This window comes from Tasmannia lanceolata, unplaced genomic scaffold (assembly GCF_043159265.1).
Source record: "Tasmannia lanceolata isolate RefF3 unplaced genomic scaffold, GAP_Taslan_0.1 ptg000020l, whole genome shotgun sequence".
In the NCBI taxonomy this organism is placed as follows: domain Eukaryota; kingdom Viridiplantae; phylum Streptophyta; class Magnoliopsida; order Canellales; family Winteraceae; genus Tasmannia; species Tasmannia lanceolata.
In genome coordinates, this window is record NW_027518697.1 from 20,254,762 (window position 1) to 20,272,286 (window position 17,525).

Sequence of the window (17,525 nt, forward strand, 5' to 3'; positions counted from 1 at the left end):
AGTAGCAATGACCGAGAGAATTAATTAGTCTATATTTATGAGACTTAGTTTGTCTCACTAATTAAGCAATCGAGGTCGGATGATTGTGGACCCCGATTCGAGAGAGAGGTGGAGGATGAGCCCCCAATGGCCTCTGGATCATCCACATGTGAAGGAGATCTCTACCAAGGAACTCTCGAAATGAATGCCACTCTCATAGCATAGCACGAGTGGCGATAAATGAGATACCTCTTAATCCAAGGATAAATCCTCAAACCAAGACGTACCTAAATCAAACTCAGAGTCGCCATCCATGGATAGGCCATGGAACCCCAAAAACAAATATGCTCTGTATACCATGGATAACATGAAATATATATGGGCTCGTGCCTGGTGATGAATGAGGAAGATCTGAAGAGCACCCCCAATTCGTCCAAGTGCAAGCACCTGGTCTCTTATGCCATTTATTCATTAACTTCGAAGCATTTTGGGTTAAAATCATGTGAAATGGGAACATACATCTTCAAGAAGACGTCAATCTAATCATGCATGTCTCGGAGATGAAATAATAAGCACACACAAAAGGAATGAAAGAAATGTCACCCAAGAATAACTAGGTTTTGAGTGACATACCTAATGGGTGTCTAAGTTCTGGTGGACAAGCACATGCATACTACAGCTGAAGGTATAAGGTCTGCACAAGATGAGAGATCTAAAACTAGCAGTTAATCATGAAAAGAATTAAGATACAATAAATGAAAATAATAAATAAAGAATAAACAGAAATACAGGCAGATAAAAGAATAAGCATGTGAGTAAGCAAAGAAATGAACACACACACTATCATTATCCTATGCAAAAATCATCATCAATATACAAACACAAACCCTAAAGTGCTAACCACAGACCCTGAAAGTCTAATACTTAAGGCCGGGTCTTTAGATGATCTGATGTTCATCCAAAGAAGCTTACGTATCCCCGCCTCCATGAGAATCAAGACAACGTAGTTCTTCTCACATATTCTAAGCTATGATGCTTAAGACATCTAGACCTCTATCCTAGACTCAACCTAAAAGACCGGACTAGTTATTAAAGCTTCTTGTGTGATTATTTAAATTCCAGTGGATTGTGAATTTTAGGACACCCTATATGCCCTAACTAAATGCAAGTTACCCCTAAGCTAATGCAGGTGGCTCCTACGACCTATGTGTAACTAGGCTGTGTGTCATAATAAAAATAATGGGATCACTAACGTATCCTAGACCTAGTCATCAGTCGGCAATGTGAATCGCCAACTGACCGGACGGAGGTGTAACAAACTCCTAACTCTAACACAAACACAAACAAAACACACAACATATCAAAGACAAACTCTTTACTCTAAAACCCTCTATTTAAGACAAACTCCTAACTCTAGGGGAAGATCTTTTGAAAACAAGGTTTTAAAGATTTTTGTATGTTTTAAAGAATTCAAATGATTTATTTACAAAGTTAGGCTGGACTTGGGATGGGGATCCCAAGCTGCACTATGTACCTCGTGGAAGAGGATCAAGCCAAGGTAGTTCGAAAATAAAATTTTCTAAACTACGCTCCTAAAAACACTCAACACTTTAGATGGTTTTAAAGCTTTCAAATGATTTTTATGTTTTGAATCTCTGATGTTTTTGAGTTTTCAAATATTCTAATATTTTTGTGATTTTAAATGATTTCAATGTTTTTGAATTTTAAAATTCTTCAATATTTTTGGACCTTTAAATGTTTTCACTCTTAAAGGGAACACGCAAGTAACACCACAAACTAGGGCATAGCCCTAAATTTAAAGGGGAAACCCCGAATAAGCAACTAGCGTCTTAAAGAGACAGACCACAACAAATAAACTAGCGCCCCAAGAACAGAGAAAACGATCTAAGATCCTAAGCCAGCAAGGCTCTAATAACAAAGAAGAAAACAACGACTCTAAAGGACTAACTCCTAAACTATAGGACAAACTAATAGTCTATGAAATAGACTCCTGAACAGTCAATACTAAAAACGATGCAAGTAAGTCAAAGCACATCTAACACTCTATGAGGGGCTGTAAATGAGACTGGGCATGTCTCCTATGGGTTAATCCTCTGATGAGACCAAGGTGGGCTCCTAAAAAGAAAACTCTTATGTTGAGACAGAGCAAATCTCCTAAAAAAGGAAAACATCCTAATGAGACAAAGTGTGTCCCCTAAAATGAGACTCATGAAATTTGAAAGGTCTAGACATGATTTGGAAGTGATTCTAGAAGTTTAGATGTCTAGGTTGACATGTAGCACGAGTTCCATTCATTTAGCATAAAAAAATAATTGAAAGCATCCTATACAACATGCAATTTTCTTAAATAAGGCTCTAAAATATAAAGTAAATCATAAAAATTGATCAATATATGATTTGTGACTTGCTAGCATGCTCATCATATTCTAATACAAGCATTAGAACAATATAGGCTCAAAACAATCTAAAAAAACAAATAAAAATGAAATTTCCACCCAACATGTAATTTTCACCAAAAAGGGTAAAATAATGCCAAACAATTCATGAAAATAATTCAATATATGATTTAAAACTTTCTACCAAGCTCAAAACATTCAAAACAATCATTAAAATTGAATAGAGTTCAAGTTGTCGGTGATTTTCACGAAATGGCACAGTTATGACATATAGTGTGAAAATGCAACTTTGCACTGAATTTTGGACCCATCAAACATCAAAACCATCAAAAACTTTACTGATCAAAATTGTAGATCTCAGCATAAGAGACATTCTCTCAGGTGACTACTTCATCTGGTTCGGGCCGAAAGTGGCCAGAAAATGGCCATTTCTAGCTCATCGCCATTAAAAAGCACATTAGTGTAGAAATTGAGATTTTGCATTGAATTTTTCACACCCTAAAATTCATTTTCACTAAAATCTAAAAACAACAAAGTTTTAGGGCACTCATTAAAAAAAATGTCTCTAGTTCATCTCTCGGGTTAAATCTCGCCAGAGATGGCCGGAAAATGGGCATCTCTGTCAGATTTCAGAATCTCAATTTCTTTTAAGAAAGCTGAAAGTGTGAATCACAATTTTAACAATTAAACTATTAGATTCAAGAAAAGTACTCAACATCAAAGTTTAGAGAATAGATGAAATAACACTTTTCTAGTTCACCACTCCTGCTAAATCCGGCCAGAGATGGCCGGCAAATTGACATTTCCGATCTGATTTCAGAATCTCAGTTTTTCAAGAAAGCTGAAAGTTTGAATCACAATTTTAACCATTAAACTATGAGATTCAAGAAAAGTACTCAACATAAAAGTTTTAGAGAATTGATCGTAGAACACTTTCTTAGTTCATCACTCAAGCCAGAGATTGCCGAAAAATTGACATTTCCGATCTGATTTCAGAATCTCAGTTTTTCAAGAAAGCTGAAAGTTTGAATCACAATTTTAACAATTTTAACAATTAAACTATCAGATTCAAGAAACGTACTCAACCTAAAAGTTTTAGAGAATAGATTATAGAATACTTTCTTAGTTCATCAATCTGGCCAATTCTTGCTGGAGATGGCTGGAAAATTGACATTTTCGATCTGATTTCAAGAAAACAAAATTTCAAGAAACTGAAACGTATTTTGACTATAGCTCTTCACACACACTTCAAATCGAAAAATATCGTGAACATAAAAATAGTTCTAAACATCAAGCTTAACAACTTTCATGTTCAAAGCTTTTATTAATTCCTATTAGATAAGAGCAGAAATCATGAAAATGCTCATTTTAACCCCTTTTTGAGCTAAAATCTTAAAATCAATGTAACTTACTCAATTCTTCACCAATTTTAATTAATTTTATGCCGACATTTATCTACTCAAGATGAGATACAACTTTTATGTTAAACATTTTTGCTGATTCACACCAGAAAAGCTCAAAAAACTCAATTTCTATGATCAACAATATATATGAGCAGTTTTACATGATCAGCAACATATAGAAATTTAAAATAATGTAGCAACCAACCTATTTTAGCAACTTGTGTTGAAGGATGAAGAAATCTAGGGTGAAGATCTAAAGCTTTGAAGACCATAGGGGTGAAAAGGATATGAAGGAGGTTGGAAGGCCGGAGTTTGGCCGGATTCCGGCGAGATCTCGCCGGAGAAGATGAAGAGAGTTAGGGTTTCTAGATCTATTTTCTCTCACAAGATTTCTTCTCTCTCTAGTATTTGCGAAGAAAACCCTAATTTCTTCTAAAATGAGGCTTATCACTTCTATTTATAGGAATTTGGGTTAATTTTTAACCCCCATTAGTTATCTTGGACAACCCACCTTATGCATACTTAAACTTTGTTTTGGATGGGCAAAGGGTGGTCCATAAGAAAAGTTTTAATGAAATATTAAGGAATAAATTCGTGTCCTTTTCCATTGTCCTGAGACACCCCTCACTTCAAATTACAGATGTTTTGTTTCTCTCAAGCAACCTCCTGGCCAGGATAATACGCCCCCTTCTGCTACACTATTTTACACTACACTATCTTCTACACTCGTTTGCTAAGCAAACCTTAACGGATCTTGACGAAATTTTAGAGGGACCTAAATGGGATCCTAACCTACTTTAGGCTACAATTTGGGATTCTAAAACACCTATTTAAAGGAATTTATTCAAAATAAGGGTTTAGGGTCAGTCAAAATAGGGTGTCTACCGTTGCCCCTCTTTGGCAGAGCGTGCTTGACGCGCAAATGCCAAAGCTGAACAGATAATACATTTTGATCGACCCGAAAACAAAGCAAAGCAAAATTTTGGGTTATTGGTTCTACAAACAGTACACGAGGGTAAAATAGCAAACAGACTCTTCAAAGAACTCTGACTCAACAAGCATTGGTGAGATAGCTTCTCTCCGACTCTTAACTCCGCAAAACATATTATATTTGGTGAAACTAATTTTCACCTCAAGCATTCTAAACAACGGTGAAACTACTTTCAAACAAACATTCAATATTAAAAGGAAGATTATCTTCACAAACATTTAAAATCAAAAGGAAACTACTTTTCACACAAACTTCATAGAAACTACTTTTCTCCAATCCTCTATTCATGAGAAACTACTTTTCTCCAAAATCTCTATCCATGAGAAACTAGAAACTACTTTTCTCCAAAAACTCTATCTTTGAGAAACTACTTTTCTCCAAAAACTTTATCTTTGAGAAACTACTTTTCTCCAAAATCTCTATCTTTGATAAACTACTTTTCTCCAAAATCTCTATCCATGAGAAACTACTTTTCTCCAAAAACTCTATCTTTGAGAAACTACTTTTCTCCAAAAACTCTATCTCTGAGAAACTACTTTTCTCCAAAATCTCTATCTTTGATAAACTACTTTTCTCCAAAATCTCTATACATGAGAAACTACTTTTATCTAAAATCTCTATCCATGAGAAACTACTTTTCTCCAAAAACTCTATCTCTAAGAAACTACTTTTCTCCAAAAACTCTATCTCTGAGAAACTATTCTTCTCCAAAATCTCTATCTCTGATAAACTACTTTTCTCCAAAAACTCTATCTCTATTCATGAGAAACTACTTTTCTCTCTAAAATCATTATATCATTGAGAAACTACTTTTCTCTCTTCTTTATCTCTGAGAAACTGCTTTTCTCCAAAACCTATTCATGAGAAACTACTTTTCTCCAAAATCTATCTCTGAGAAACTACTTTTCTCTAAAAAGTCTTCCAATCAAAGGGGAAACTACTTTTCACCCAATCTGAAATCACGGGAAAACTACTTTTCGCCCAATCTTCCAATCCACGGTGAAACTACTTTTCACCAGGCGATAGCTATACAGACCATTGCTGAAAATTCATCTGTGTAGCTATCCGGGTAACTCTGACTCCTCTCTTTCAAGGTAGCGAATCACTCAAGATTTATATGGTCCTGCCAAACAGTTCCATATGAATCCACGCAGATATACCTGACTCCTAACTCATTAGGTAGCGGTACATTGCGAAGCGACAATTAAACGGGTCACTACTTGACATTTCACTGTTAATTGCCAGGGTGATGATTGAACAGGTCACTACTTGACATTTCACTGTCAACCATCAGGATATTCGAATATTTGGCGAAACTACTTCTCTTCCAAACATTCAATACCGAGGTGAAACTACTTTTCACCGGACGACAAGATGCACCACTACTTAGCACTTCATCGACTATCAATCAAAAGATTTTTTTTCTTAAAAAAAAAATGGCCCCTTGTTTGGGTTTAACAAAGAAAAAGATTTTTTTAGGCCCAAAGGGCTTGTAAACATGATTGACGGATTTATCGATTTTTTATCAATTCACTGATGGAAAAGATATCTCATGCCGAGAAAAAATGAGAGTGCATTATCATTGCTGAAAACCATACTCAAGTAACTTGAAAGAATTTTAGGGTATTGACTCTTTTAACAAGGGAACTACATTCCGCTGGGTTTAAAAACCACAAAAGCAGGTTCTAGACTCCGCTGGGGACTAGAGTTTCTAAAACTTTGACTATACTGGGAAACAATTCATTTAAGGAATTTTGACTCAAAGAGTATGCTCAAGCTTTTCTTGTCTCTATCTGCTGAGAAAATCTATCTCAATTATCAACATGTTTGATATCTTTTATGATGCAAGTCATAAAAGATGCCCCTAGTATGATTACTTCTATAACAAGATTCATAGGAGAGCAAAACTAGGATAGGGAAGAAAGTTTAAGCTTGCATGGGTTCTTTCTTTGGTATATGAGTAAAAGGATATCCGCAATGGCTGAGTCTGCAAATTTTTTCTTTCACTGCTCACTACTTGAAGCTTTGATGTCTCTGGCAAGTCTGAAGGAAATGTGCCTTACCTCTTCTTTGATTCCCAAATCAGGATTTACTTTGAATTTTCTTCGCATTTCAGAAGGTGTACTCTCGCTCTTCTAGTGCCAAACACTTCGAATTTTGAGAGAAAATGGATAAGAATGAGGAAAAGACTTCCAAAGACTCGATCAAAGAGGACTCAAATTATTCAAGGGACTTGACTCACTTTTGATTCACCCTTAGATAAAATGTGTTATTTTTATGGTAAGGCTAATCACTCTTAGAGTAATCTCGAAGACCATGTCAAGAAGTTCTAATTTCGTCCATCGAGACATCCGTCATGGCTATTACCCCATTCGGATTGCTCAGTCTTAACTCCCCTAGTGTAAAAGGATATCAAAGTAAGTCTTGTCGACACTACTCGGATTCCGGGGTTCTGCCCTGTGTAAAGGTTGTTTCTCCATCTCCTTGATTTCTCTCTTCAAAAGAAGTCACAGCTTTTGCTTTCCAAGTTTTCGGTCTAAAAGACCACTTGACTTATTTTTGCTTGCACTACTTGCACTCAAACTTGGGAATTCTGCTTAGGAACTCCTTCTGTATCTCATCAATTCTCTCTTCATGGGAAGTCTTTGTCTCTGACTAGATTGCCTCTTCAAGTTTTCAATCCAGCAGACCACTACCCTTACTTTACATAAGCCAATCCCTTTGGTTATTGACTTAACAAGAAAATGACTTTATCTAAGCTGCCCTTTTGGGTTTTCAACCTAGCGGGTCTTCAGACTCTCGTTCTTTTCTTTTCTTTTCTTTCTATTTTTCTTTTCATTCGCCTTGAACCTTTGCTTGTTTCACCAGAAGGACTTTCTAGGTGGGCTTGGGTTCAAAAGGGTTGAATACCTAAGGTTCTAAGGATTTGGACCGAATCTGGTCTAACCAAATTGCGTACGTAGCCGAAAAATGGAAGATCAGATCCGCGTAGTTCGCTTTAGGGTTTAACAAAGAATGGTTTAGCTTTAAGCTTCAAAAGTTGAAAGGGGAATGATTTAGCTTTTGTCCTTAAGGTTTGACAGAATCAGACTGCCTAGTTTGGGTGCATAAATGCCCGAGTTTATAATGTGTTTGAAAAGAAATGGTTTAATTTTACTTCTGGCTCAAAGGGTTTACAGAAGGATTTTTAAACGTTGGGATTTTGGTCATAAAAGTTCAAACGTCCAAGGATGACCTCCTGATGTATTTGATGTACAAGCTCTTTTGCTTAAGGTTCAAAGACTTTGAATTTTTTTCGAGGAGTCTGACGGCATGTCAGGCAAAACTTCAATCACTGTGCTCCACTTCCATCTCAAAGATCTTGAATTTATGCTCAAGATTCTACAACTCCTTGTCTCTTCTTTTTTTTTTCACTCCTTCATTTCTTTTAAATGTTCTCTTACTTTTGGAGAATATTCTACCTCGAAATCATAATGAAAATACACAGCCCAATTTTATTTTTATTTTTAGGGCTCAAATTTATAATACAACTTCCTTGCCTGAAAGTCTTCTCTCAATATCTCATCAGCTCCACAGGATGTCTGATGCTTATCTCTTTAAAATTTTACTCTTCCACGGGATGTCTAAAGCCGATGAAGTTTTGCTTTGCTCAACGACAGGGTATTCCCTTGGTTTATCCTTATAGGATCAAGCAAGACTATCTCAAACCCCTCTAAACAGGTTAATCAATTCTTTGCGCTCCTCGGGAGATAAAGTTTTGCCACTCCATCATTCCCGAGTTTCGAATTTCGATCCTACTATCAATAGCTTCGATTTCTTCTTCAAGTGGCTATGCTAGGCACTCTTCCTCTTATTTGACATTCTTTCAGATCTCGAAGGGAATTTTGTATGCATTCTCATCCGAAAATGAGGTCTTTAGTTGTTTAAACATTAGATCTAAGAGTAAATCATAAAACATTGAAGATGCAGAACCAAATGCTTTATTGAATTGAAAACTTTGAAGTACATAGATGACTCACAGACACACCTCTATGGGCTCTTCATCAGTTCTGATAGAAAACAAAATACTGACTCTATATAAGAAAGACTGACAGACATGACACTTTTTTTTTAACATTGACACTACAAGACTCACCAACTTTCAACCTAGGAGTTGTTATAAACTTGACAAAAAACAAATCTTGAAACAAGATACTTGACATATAACTCTTGAAACATAACAGTTGAACAGATGCAAGGAATTGGCACTGAAGTTCACAAGTAGTACGCCTTCCTCCATGATAATGCTGGCTAAGAAGTTCGACCTTGGTTCAGAAACCTTGGAAATGGTGGTCCTCTGAAGTCCTATTGACTTGGCCCAAATTGTCTTTGAAAACCTGCTGGTGACATCACCTTCTCTGCCTCAACATTCTCAAGATATTCAAACTCTGACATTTTTTCTTTTCCCTTCAATTTATTCCCTCGCTCTGGAGTAACATAAATGATGGGATCTCTGGAGGGTTGAATGGTTCTTTCAAGTGTCTGGTTCACAGAAGCATAGATTTCAGAGAGAGCAGAAGAGTCTTTCTCTATCCGGTTCTGGATTGCATGTTTCAAAGCTAAACAATTCTCCGTCAGGTGACCCGGGCCTCTATGATACTCACAGTATTGATCCATCCTCCAATAGTTGGAGAGTGGTTCAGGCACAGGTTTAATATCTGGAAGTCTCAAACAACCTTCACTGACACATTCTTCATGATGACTATAAGAGAACATGTCATTTGGGTGAATTCTCTTTCCCGTTTCTGACCCATCTTTTCTTCCTCTACCACTAGCTTCTTAGGAGGTTGGTGAGAAGGTCCAATGTTCTTAACCTCTTTCGGAGCAATGAAAGGCTTCTTAAGAGGTTGGTGTGAAGGTGCAATGTTCTTAACCTTTTTCAGAGCAATGAAAGGCTTCTTAAGAGGTTGGTGAGAATGTCTAACACTTTTAACTTCCTTTGGAGCAATGGAAGGCTTTTTCCCATTATTCAAATCAACATATCTATCCAGGATCAAACTTTGAACTGATGTCTCCTCTTGCAATCCAAGTAGTGACTTGGTTGGGCAACCTAGAGGGGGGTGAATAGGATGTTTATAAAATCTTTACCTTTTAAAAACTTTTCCTAAGATTTTACCCAAGACTTATCCCTTGTTTAATTAAGTTTGAAATAGTTGAACTTAAACAATATTACAAATTAATATAAGTTCAAAACCCTTGTTGATTAGCAAACTTAATTAGGTGATTTTCATAGCCTAGTTAGTGAGAGGGAGTGAAAGAAATACCAATCACACAAGTGACACAAAGATTTATAGTGGTTCGGCAAACGGCCTACTCCACTCTTCTCAAGGTGGCACTTAAGGATTTCCACTATTGAGACCTCCACGACGCCCAGCTGCAAGGCTTTTACAATCCAAGGGAATTAAATAAGGATGCCCTTCCACCTTTACAATGACTCTCCTTCTCCGCCGAGTTCTAAGCGCTTCACCCAAGGGAATTAAAAACAACGGATGCCCTTGCCACCGATCGAATAAAGAAGAAGATAAAAGCTTTGCCTCTATGTAAGCTACAATGCAAGTTGAAGCTCCAAGGATGCTCTCAAGAATAAACAGGTTTAAGCCTAAACCAATCTCAAATGATTTTCTCAAATCAAGGCACAAGAGGTTGGTGAGAGAAATTACCCAAAAATAGTTCACAAATGATTTTCTAGGGTTTTTTTGAAGTTGGACAATGTTCATCATATGTTTTAGACCCATTAGATGGGTATATATGGTGTCCCAACTCAATATGACTGTTTCAGGGACAAAACAGTTATTTTCGGGTCAAACAGTCAACTAGCCGTTGGACCACAATGGCTATATTTTTTTGAACAAAAACACTTCTCGGAGTTTCGAGCAAAATTCTCGGAGTTCCGAGAATTCAAACAGAGTATGGGATTTTATTCCCTGGACCATTTCTCGGAGCTCCGAGAAAATTCTCGGAGTTCTGAGAATAATTCTCGGAATTCCGAGACTGGTTTTCTAGCATTTAGCATCTAACTTGTAAAATTCATATCTCCCTAATTTCTCGTCGGATTTTGATGTTCCCATACTCTACGGATATGAGAAAAATGAGAGCTATCTGTTAAAAATATTTTTAAAAATATTTGAAAATATTTTAAACAAGTTTTGATAGGATTTAGTTGCTGGTCCAGGTTGTTTCTTCGGAACTCTATTTTGTTAAATGTTGTGTTGAATGCCATATGGGTCCCAACATGTTGGTACACCACCATGGACATTCACTTATCAATTTAAGTCCTTAAAGGGTGTGTTTTTCTCTTTGAAAAACATATTTTTAGGGGTTTTAAGATGTGCCTTGATAAGAGAAAACACAAGAGAGATAGGTGATACAATCTACCATTTTTACCACTCTCTTGAATGAACTCTTGAGGTAGCCATTGCTTGATCTTCTCTTTGAGTGTATGGCTTGCTTTGGGATCTTCAAGGTTGAGCTTCTTTGCTTGACACCTTCCAAGGATGATGCCACTATTTGGTTCCAGCTCCTTTGCAAGTTGTTGATCCACAAGCTTTGGCCTTCATTGATCTTCCTTTGTTTGTTCAATGCTTTGAGATGGTTGATGATGAGCTTCTCCTTAGTACCTCCAAGGTGTGATTGGTCAAAGTATGTTCCAAGCTCCTTTGCCATTGTGTTTGGTTCATCTTCAAGCATAGGCTAACAAGGTGCGTGCTAGTATGATTTGACTTGTGAATTACCTGTCTATAGCACAACACTCAAGGCAATTAATTAGTCCATAAATGACTAATCAATTTGCGTTTGTTAATCATCAAAATAAGGTGATTGAGTGAACCCATGGGGAACCCTTGGGCTAACACCTTTGTCATTGTACCCATATCAACAAGCTGCTTCGGAACAGAGTCACATCTAATGGACAAGTGCTGCATCTGAATTTTCATCTCCCTTACTTCCTCAGCTAGTATAGCCATCTAACCAAAGAGCCTGACCATCAGTTTTCCATTCTGACAAGTGTAGTCCTCTCAATAGATTCTTCTGCAGATCGAGTGTTTGATGGGACAAGTGGGTTCTCAAAAATAGGACGAATGAGGGATGTAGGATCCGAGATTGGTTCTTCAGTGGATATGGTGTTTATCGAGGCTGGTGGTGGGACATCATGAGTGTTCAGAGGCCCTGGGGTAACATCATTCTTTTTTATAGTGAGTCCCTCATTCTCAATCTTATCTTGTACCTTATGCTTCAGAGTAAAACATTTATCAGTCGTATGACCTGAACCACGATGATATGCACAATATAAATCCTTTCTCCAATTCTTCGGCAGAGGATTAGGTAGGATTCTGCGATCCGGCAATTCGATCTTGTTGGCCTCAAGCAATTCCCTGAGAATGTAGGATAACGAGCAAGGAAGCGGAGTAAATTTTCTTGTTTTCTTTTCTGCTGATTCTTCTCCTTCTTCTCCTTCCAATACAGTTTTGACTGGAGTCCTAACAGAACTAACATTGTGTACCTCCTTTGGTTCAACCATAGGTATTTTCCCTTCTTTGAGATCAGATAAAGTTTTGGCCCACAGGTCTTTTGCCAAAGCATCTTCAGTCTGGGTTCCCATTTTTATCAGATGGTCAAACCTTGGGTAGTGCTGAGGTGCCATGAAATGAAAATACTCGAAGGATAGCCTCTTTACTACCAGTTTGATTTGATCTGCCTCTGAGAGTGCTTGACTCAATTGCACTAACTTTCTTTTCCATCGCCGGATAGAAGAGGTAAAGGTCTCCTGCGGACCTTGTTTCAACTGCTTCAAATCCCTCTTCGTAACCTCTATTCCGTCCTCCATTAAAAACTGTTCAACAAGTTTGTTGGCTATGGCCTCCATAGTTATGACTTCTTTGGTTTTCAGGCGCAAGAACCACTGTTTTGCGATTCCCACAAGGGACACTGGGAATAACTGTGCCATCTGCTTGGGGTTGAGTCCATGCTGTTGGGAAAGCTTTATGAACCATCCTATATGACTCCGAGGACACCCAGTCCCATCATATTTATCATAGTCAGGGGTTTTGAATTTGGGTGGCAGAATAGCCTCAGGGGGTATCATAAACTCAAAAATATCGAACTTCTTTGGTCCCTGAAATTTCATATTCTCTACATCTTGAGCCAACTTTCTGAACTTGTCGTACATCTCCTTCTCTAACTTGTCATACATCTCTTTTTCTTTCCTGACCATAGGTACACAATATTCCTCAGCATACTGTTCATCCTCTAAATTGATTTCAAATGGTGAAATGGTTGGTCTGTTTGAATCTGGAGATGCAACTCGAGGAGATTAGGGTATTGGCCCTCTAGAATTAGAGGCCTTGTCAGTACTTTGAACTTTCAAATGGGTAATCTCTTCCTTCATGCTCGCCATGTCGCGAGTAAGATTTTTCAGCATTTCTTGAATGGCTATCATTGGATCAATTGGGTAAGCCATTAGGTTAACTTCTGGTAATTCAAACAATTCAGACAAAGGGAGTAAAGGTATTCTCGATGAAGTGGGAGAATCAAATGAGTCTAGATACTGAAGATGGTCTAGACCAAGCTGGTTTCAATTGGTTATCTCTTTTGAGGGTGATAGCTATAGTTGCTCACCTTAAGAATCCTGAAATGGAGGTTAAAACACTAGGTTAAATGAATGATAATGGGGATAAAATATCCTGTACAAATAGAGAAAAGAATAACCATGAACACATTTGAGTTGGAAAACAAGAAAGAGTCAATCTATGAAGGTCAAAGAAGGGTAGGTGTTGATGACATGGCCCACGCCAACATAGTCTCAAAGAATTCTCAATCCACTTGTTTAAGTCTTCTTTGGATATGACTGTACTTTTTTTTTCTTTGGGTGTAAAAGAATAGGAATAATAAACACCCCTAATCTAAACAGGTTTGTAATCTCAGCAATACTCATGCACTCAAAGGATACAGGTAAGATCAAGTTTTTCCATCAATGATTTTGATATGATCCAAGGGTAAAAGGATATATGACAGGTAAACATGGATCAAATGAAAAATCAATGGCTCAGATAATAAACCATGGCCATAAGAATGAGAAAAGTAGGGTGAAGGACCAGATCTAAAATCTGAAGATAAACATCAACAACCGTACGATTAAGGACATCTGCAATGATGGACTGTGGCCATTGAGACAACGAACAAGCTATCGACCATATCTAAGACAGAACATGTGGACATAATGAATAATATATACACAACATGAATCTATGACATAACAAAAGAATAAATACACAATCAATGGGTAGCAAATAGACTGTGGCCATGAAAGCAACATGTACAAGCCACTAATCTAATAATGAAAGTAATCTGACGAACAATCCACAAAATGGATAAATAAGAATAAACAAAAGAATCACGATAAAACACACTCATGGTTTATCCCTGACTGAGTAAAATTCGACAGCATAACGGCTATACAAGAAGGTCGAGGTAAGGTAAACTCATGGTTTAACTAACTCTAAAGAGTAGCGGTCATGCTCAACATGTTTTGTGAAAAATTCAGCAGCATAACGGCTAGACAAGAAGGTCAAGGTGAGGTAAACTCATGGTTTAACTAGCTCTAAAGAATAACGGTCATGCTCAAAATATTTTGGATAAAATTCGGTAGCATGACGGCTATACGAAGGGATCCCCAAGGCTCAACAAAAGAGTATATGAATAAACAAAAAAACCCATTAGTACAGGACTCTCAGAAAGAATACTAATACTCAAATGACAGTGGCATGAAAAGCTCACAACCAATAAACGAAACATGACTACCAGAAAAAAGTAATCAAAAGAAGGACTAACCATAGATGAGAACGCGTAACAACGAGTCAGTTCCAATGACTGAAAGATCGAAGGATAGATCATGGCCATGGTAACGGCAAGTAAAAGCCACAGATCAGATCTAGATCTGAATAAAGAATGGATATAACTGATTGAATTGGATAAAAAAATCCTAACTAAGAGGAGAACCCTATTCTAATAATCTATAAAAAGGATGTATACATATATGTACAACCTAATCAGGGGCACGAGCCCTAAATATAGTCTAGCGGAGTCAAGGAGATCTTGACTCAAGACAGACTTGTGAGTGTACTAAGACCGCATTGTAGCCACGTAACCTTAGTCTACAAATGGGACAAGGCTCCTAACTCTAGGCTTCACATGTGTAAGCAACACATGTTCATCCCTATATGAATGCAATATATACGTATATAAATACGGGTACTTCCTAGTTGGGTTTCACTAAGTCAGTAAGTATATACATAATATATAAAACAAAGTAGGGCTCCAGACTCAATCTATCGGATACTATGCGTATGAACCATACTTAATATGTATAACAAAAGTACGCCCAATGTTATACATAGTATGCTTCATTGCTCATCGGCTACTGTAAACACAAGTGCACCGAGTGTTTACGGCTGCAGCGCTGGCGCATAGCTTGAAAATAGATTCAACAGTACCATCAGGGTAATGACATCCCATCTGGTACGCATTGAATCTATCCCATGGAACCAATAATAATGAAAAACAATGAAATAAATAAAGAATATAATAATGCATGCTGTGCAGTGTGTGAATCCCTCATTTTAATTACGCATCGATCTGGTGCCCATGGATTCTAATGATAGAGTTCCCATTTAACTTAATTTTGGCCCAAATTTCTTCAAAATTAGTAAAAATGACATTTTTAAAGACTTAGGCAATGTTTCAAGAACTCCCCAGCAGACTCGCTAGCCAGTGGACCCCGATCTAAGAGAGAGGTGGAGGACGAGCCCCCAACGGCCTCTGGATCATCCACATGTGAAGGAGAGCTCTACCAAGTAACTCTTGAAACGAATGCCACTCTCATAGCATAGCACGAGTGGCGATAAATGAGATACCTCTTGATCCAAGGATAAATCCTCAAACCAAGACGTACCTAAATCAAACTTAGATTCGCCATCCATGGATAAGCCATGGAACCCCAAAAATAAATATGCTCTGTATACCATGGATAACCAGAAATACATGTGGACTCATGCCTGGCGACGAATGAGGAAGTTCCGAAGAGCATCCCTAATTCGCCCAAGTGCAAGTACCTTGTCTCTTATGCCATTTATTTATTAACTTCGAAGAGTTTTGGGTGAAAGTCATGTGAAATGGGAACATACATCTCCGAGAAGACATCTATCTAATCATACATGTCTCGGAGATGAAATAATAAGCACACACAAAAGGAATGAAAGAAATGTCACCCAAGAATAACTAGGTTTTGAGTGACATACCTAATGGGTGTCTAAGTTCTGGTGGACAAACACATGCATACTACAACTAAAGGTATAAGGTCTGCACAAGATGAGAGATCTAAAACTAGCAGTAAATCATGAAAAGAATTAAGATACAATAAACAAAAATGATAAATAAAGAATAAACAGAAATACAAGCAGATAAAAAAAAAGCATGTGAGTAAGCGAAGAAATGAACACACACACTATCATGATCCTATACAAAAATCATCATCAATATACAAACACAAGCCTTAAAGTGCTAACCACAGACCCTGAGACTCTAATGCTTAAGCCTGAATCTTTAGATGATCTGATATTCATCCAGAGAAGCCTAAGTATCCCCGCCTCCACGAGAATCAAGGCAACGTAGTTCTTCACACATATTCTAAGCTATGATGCCTAAGACATATAGACCTCTATCCTAGACTCGACCTAAAAGACCGGACTAGTTATTAAAGCTTCTTGTCCGATTATTTAAATTTCAGTGGATTGTGGATTTTAGGACACCCTATATGCCCTAACTAAATGCAGGTTAGCCCTAAGCTAATGCAGGTGGTTCCTACAACCTATGTGTAATTAGGCTGTGTGTACTAAGAAAAATAATGGGATCACTAACGTATCCTAGACCTAGTCATCAGTCGGCGATGTGAATCGCCAACTGACCGGACGGAGGCGTAACAAACTCCTAAGTCTAACACAATCACAAACAAAACACACAACATATCAAAGACAAACTCTTAACTCTAAAACCCTCTATTTAAGACAAACTTCTAACTCTAGGGGAAGATCTTTTGAAAATAAGGTTTTAAAAGTTTTTGTGCTTTTTAAAGAATTCAAATGATTTATTTACATAGTTAGGCTGGACTTGGGATGAGGATCCCAAGCTGCACTACGTACCTCGTGGAAGAGGATCAAGCCAACGTAGTTCGAAAACAAACTTTCCTAAACTACGCTCCTAAAAACACTCAATACTTTAGATGGTTTTAAAGCTTTCAAATGATTTTTATGTTTTGAATTTCTGATTTTTTGAGTTTTCAAATATTCTAATATTTTTGTGATTTTAAATGATTTCAATGTTTTTGGATTTTAAAATTCTTCAATGTTTTTGGACCTTTAAATGTTTTCACTCTTAAAGGGAACACGCAAGTAACACCACAAACTAGGGCAAAGTCTTAAATCTAAAGGGGAAACCCCGAATAAGCAACTAGTGTCTCAAAGAGACAAACCACAACAAATAAACTAGCGCCCCAAGAACAGAGAAAACGATCTAAGATCCCAAGCCAGCAAGGCTTTAATAACAAAGAAGAAGACAACGACTCTAAAGGACTAACTCCTAAGTTATAGGACAAACTAATAGTCTATGAAATAGACTCTTGAACAATAAATACTAAAATGGATGCAA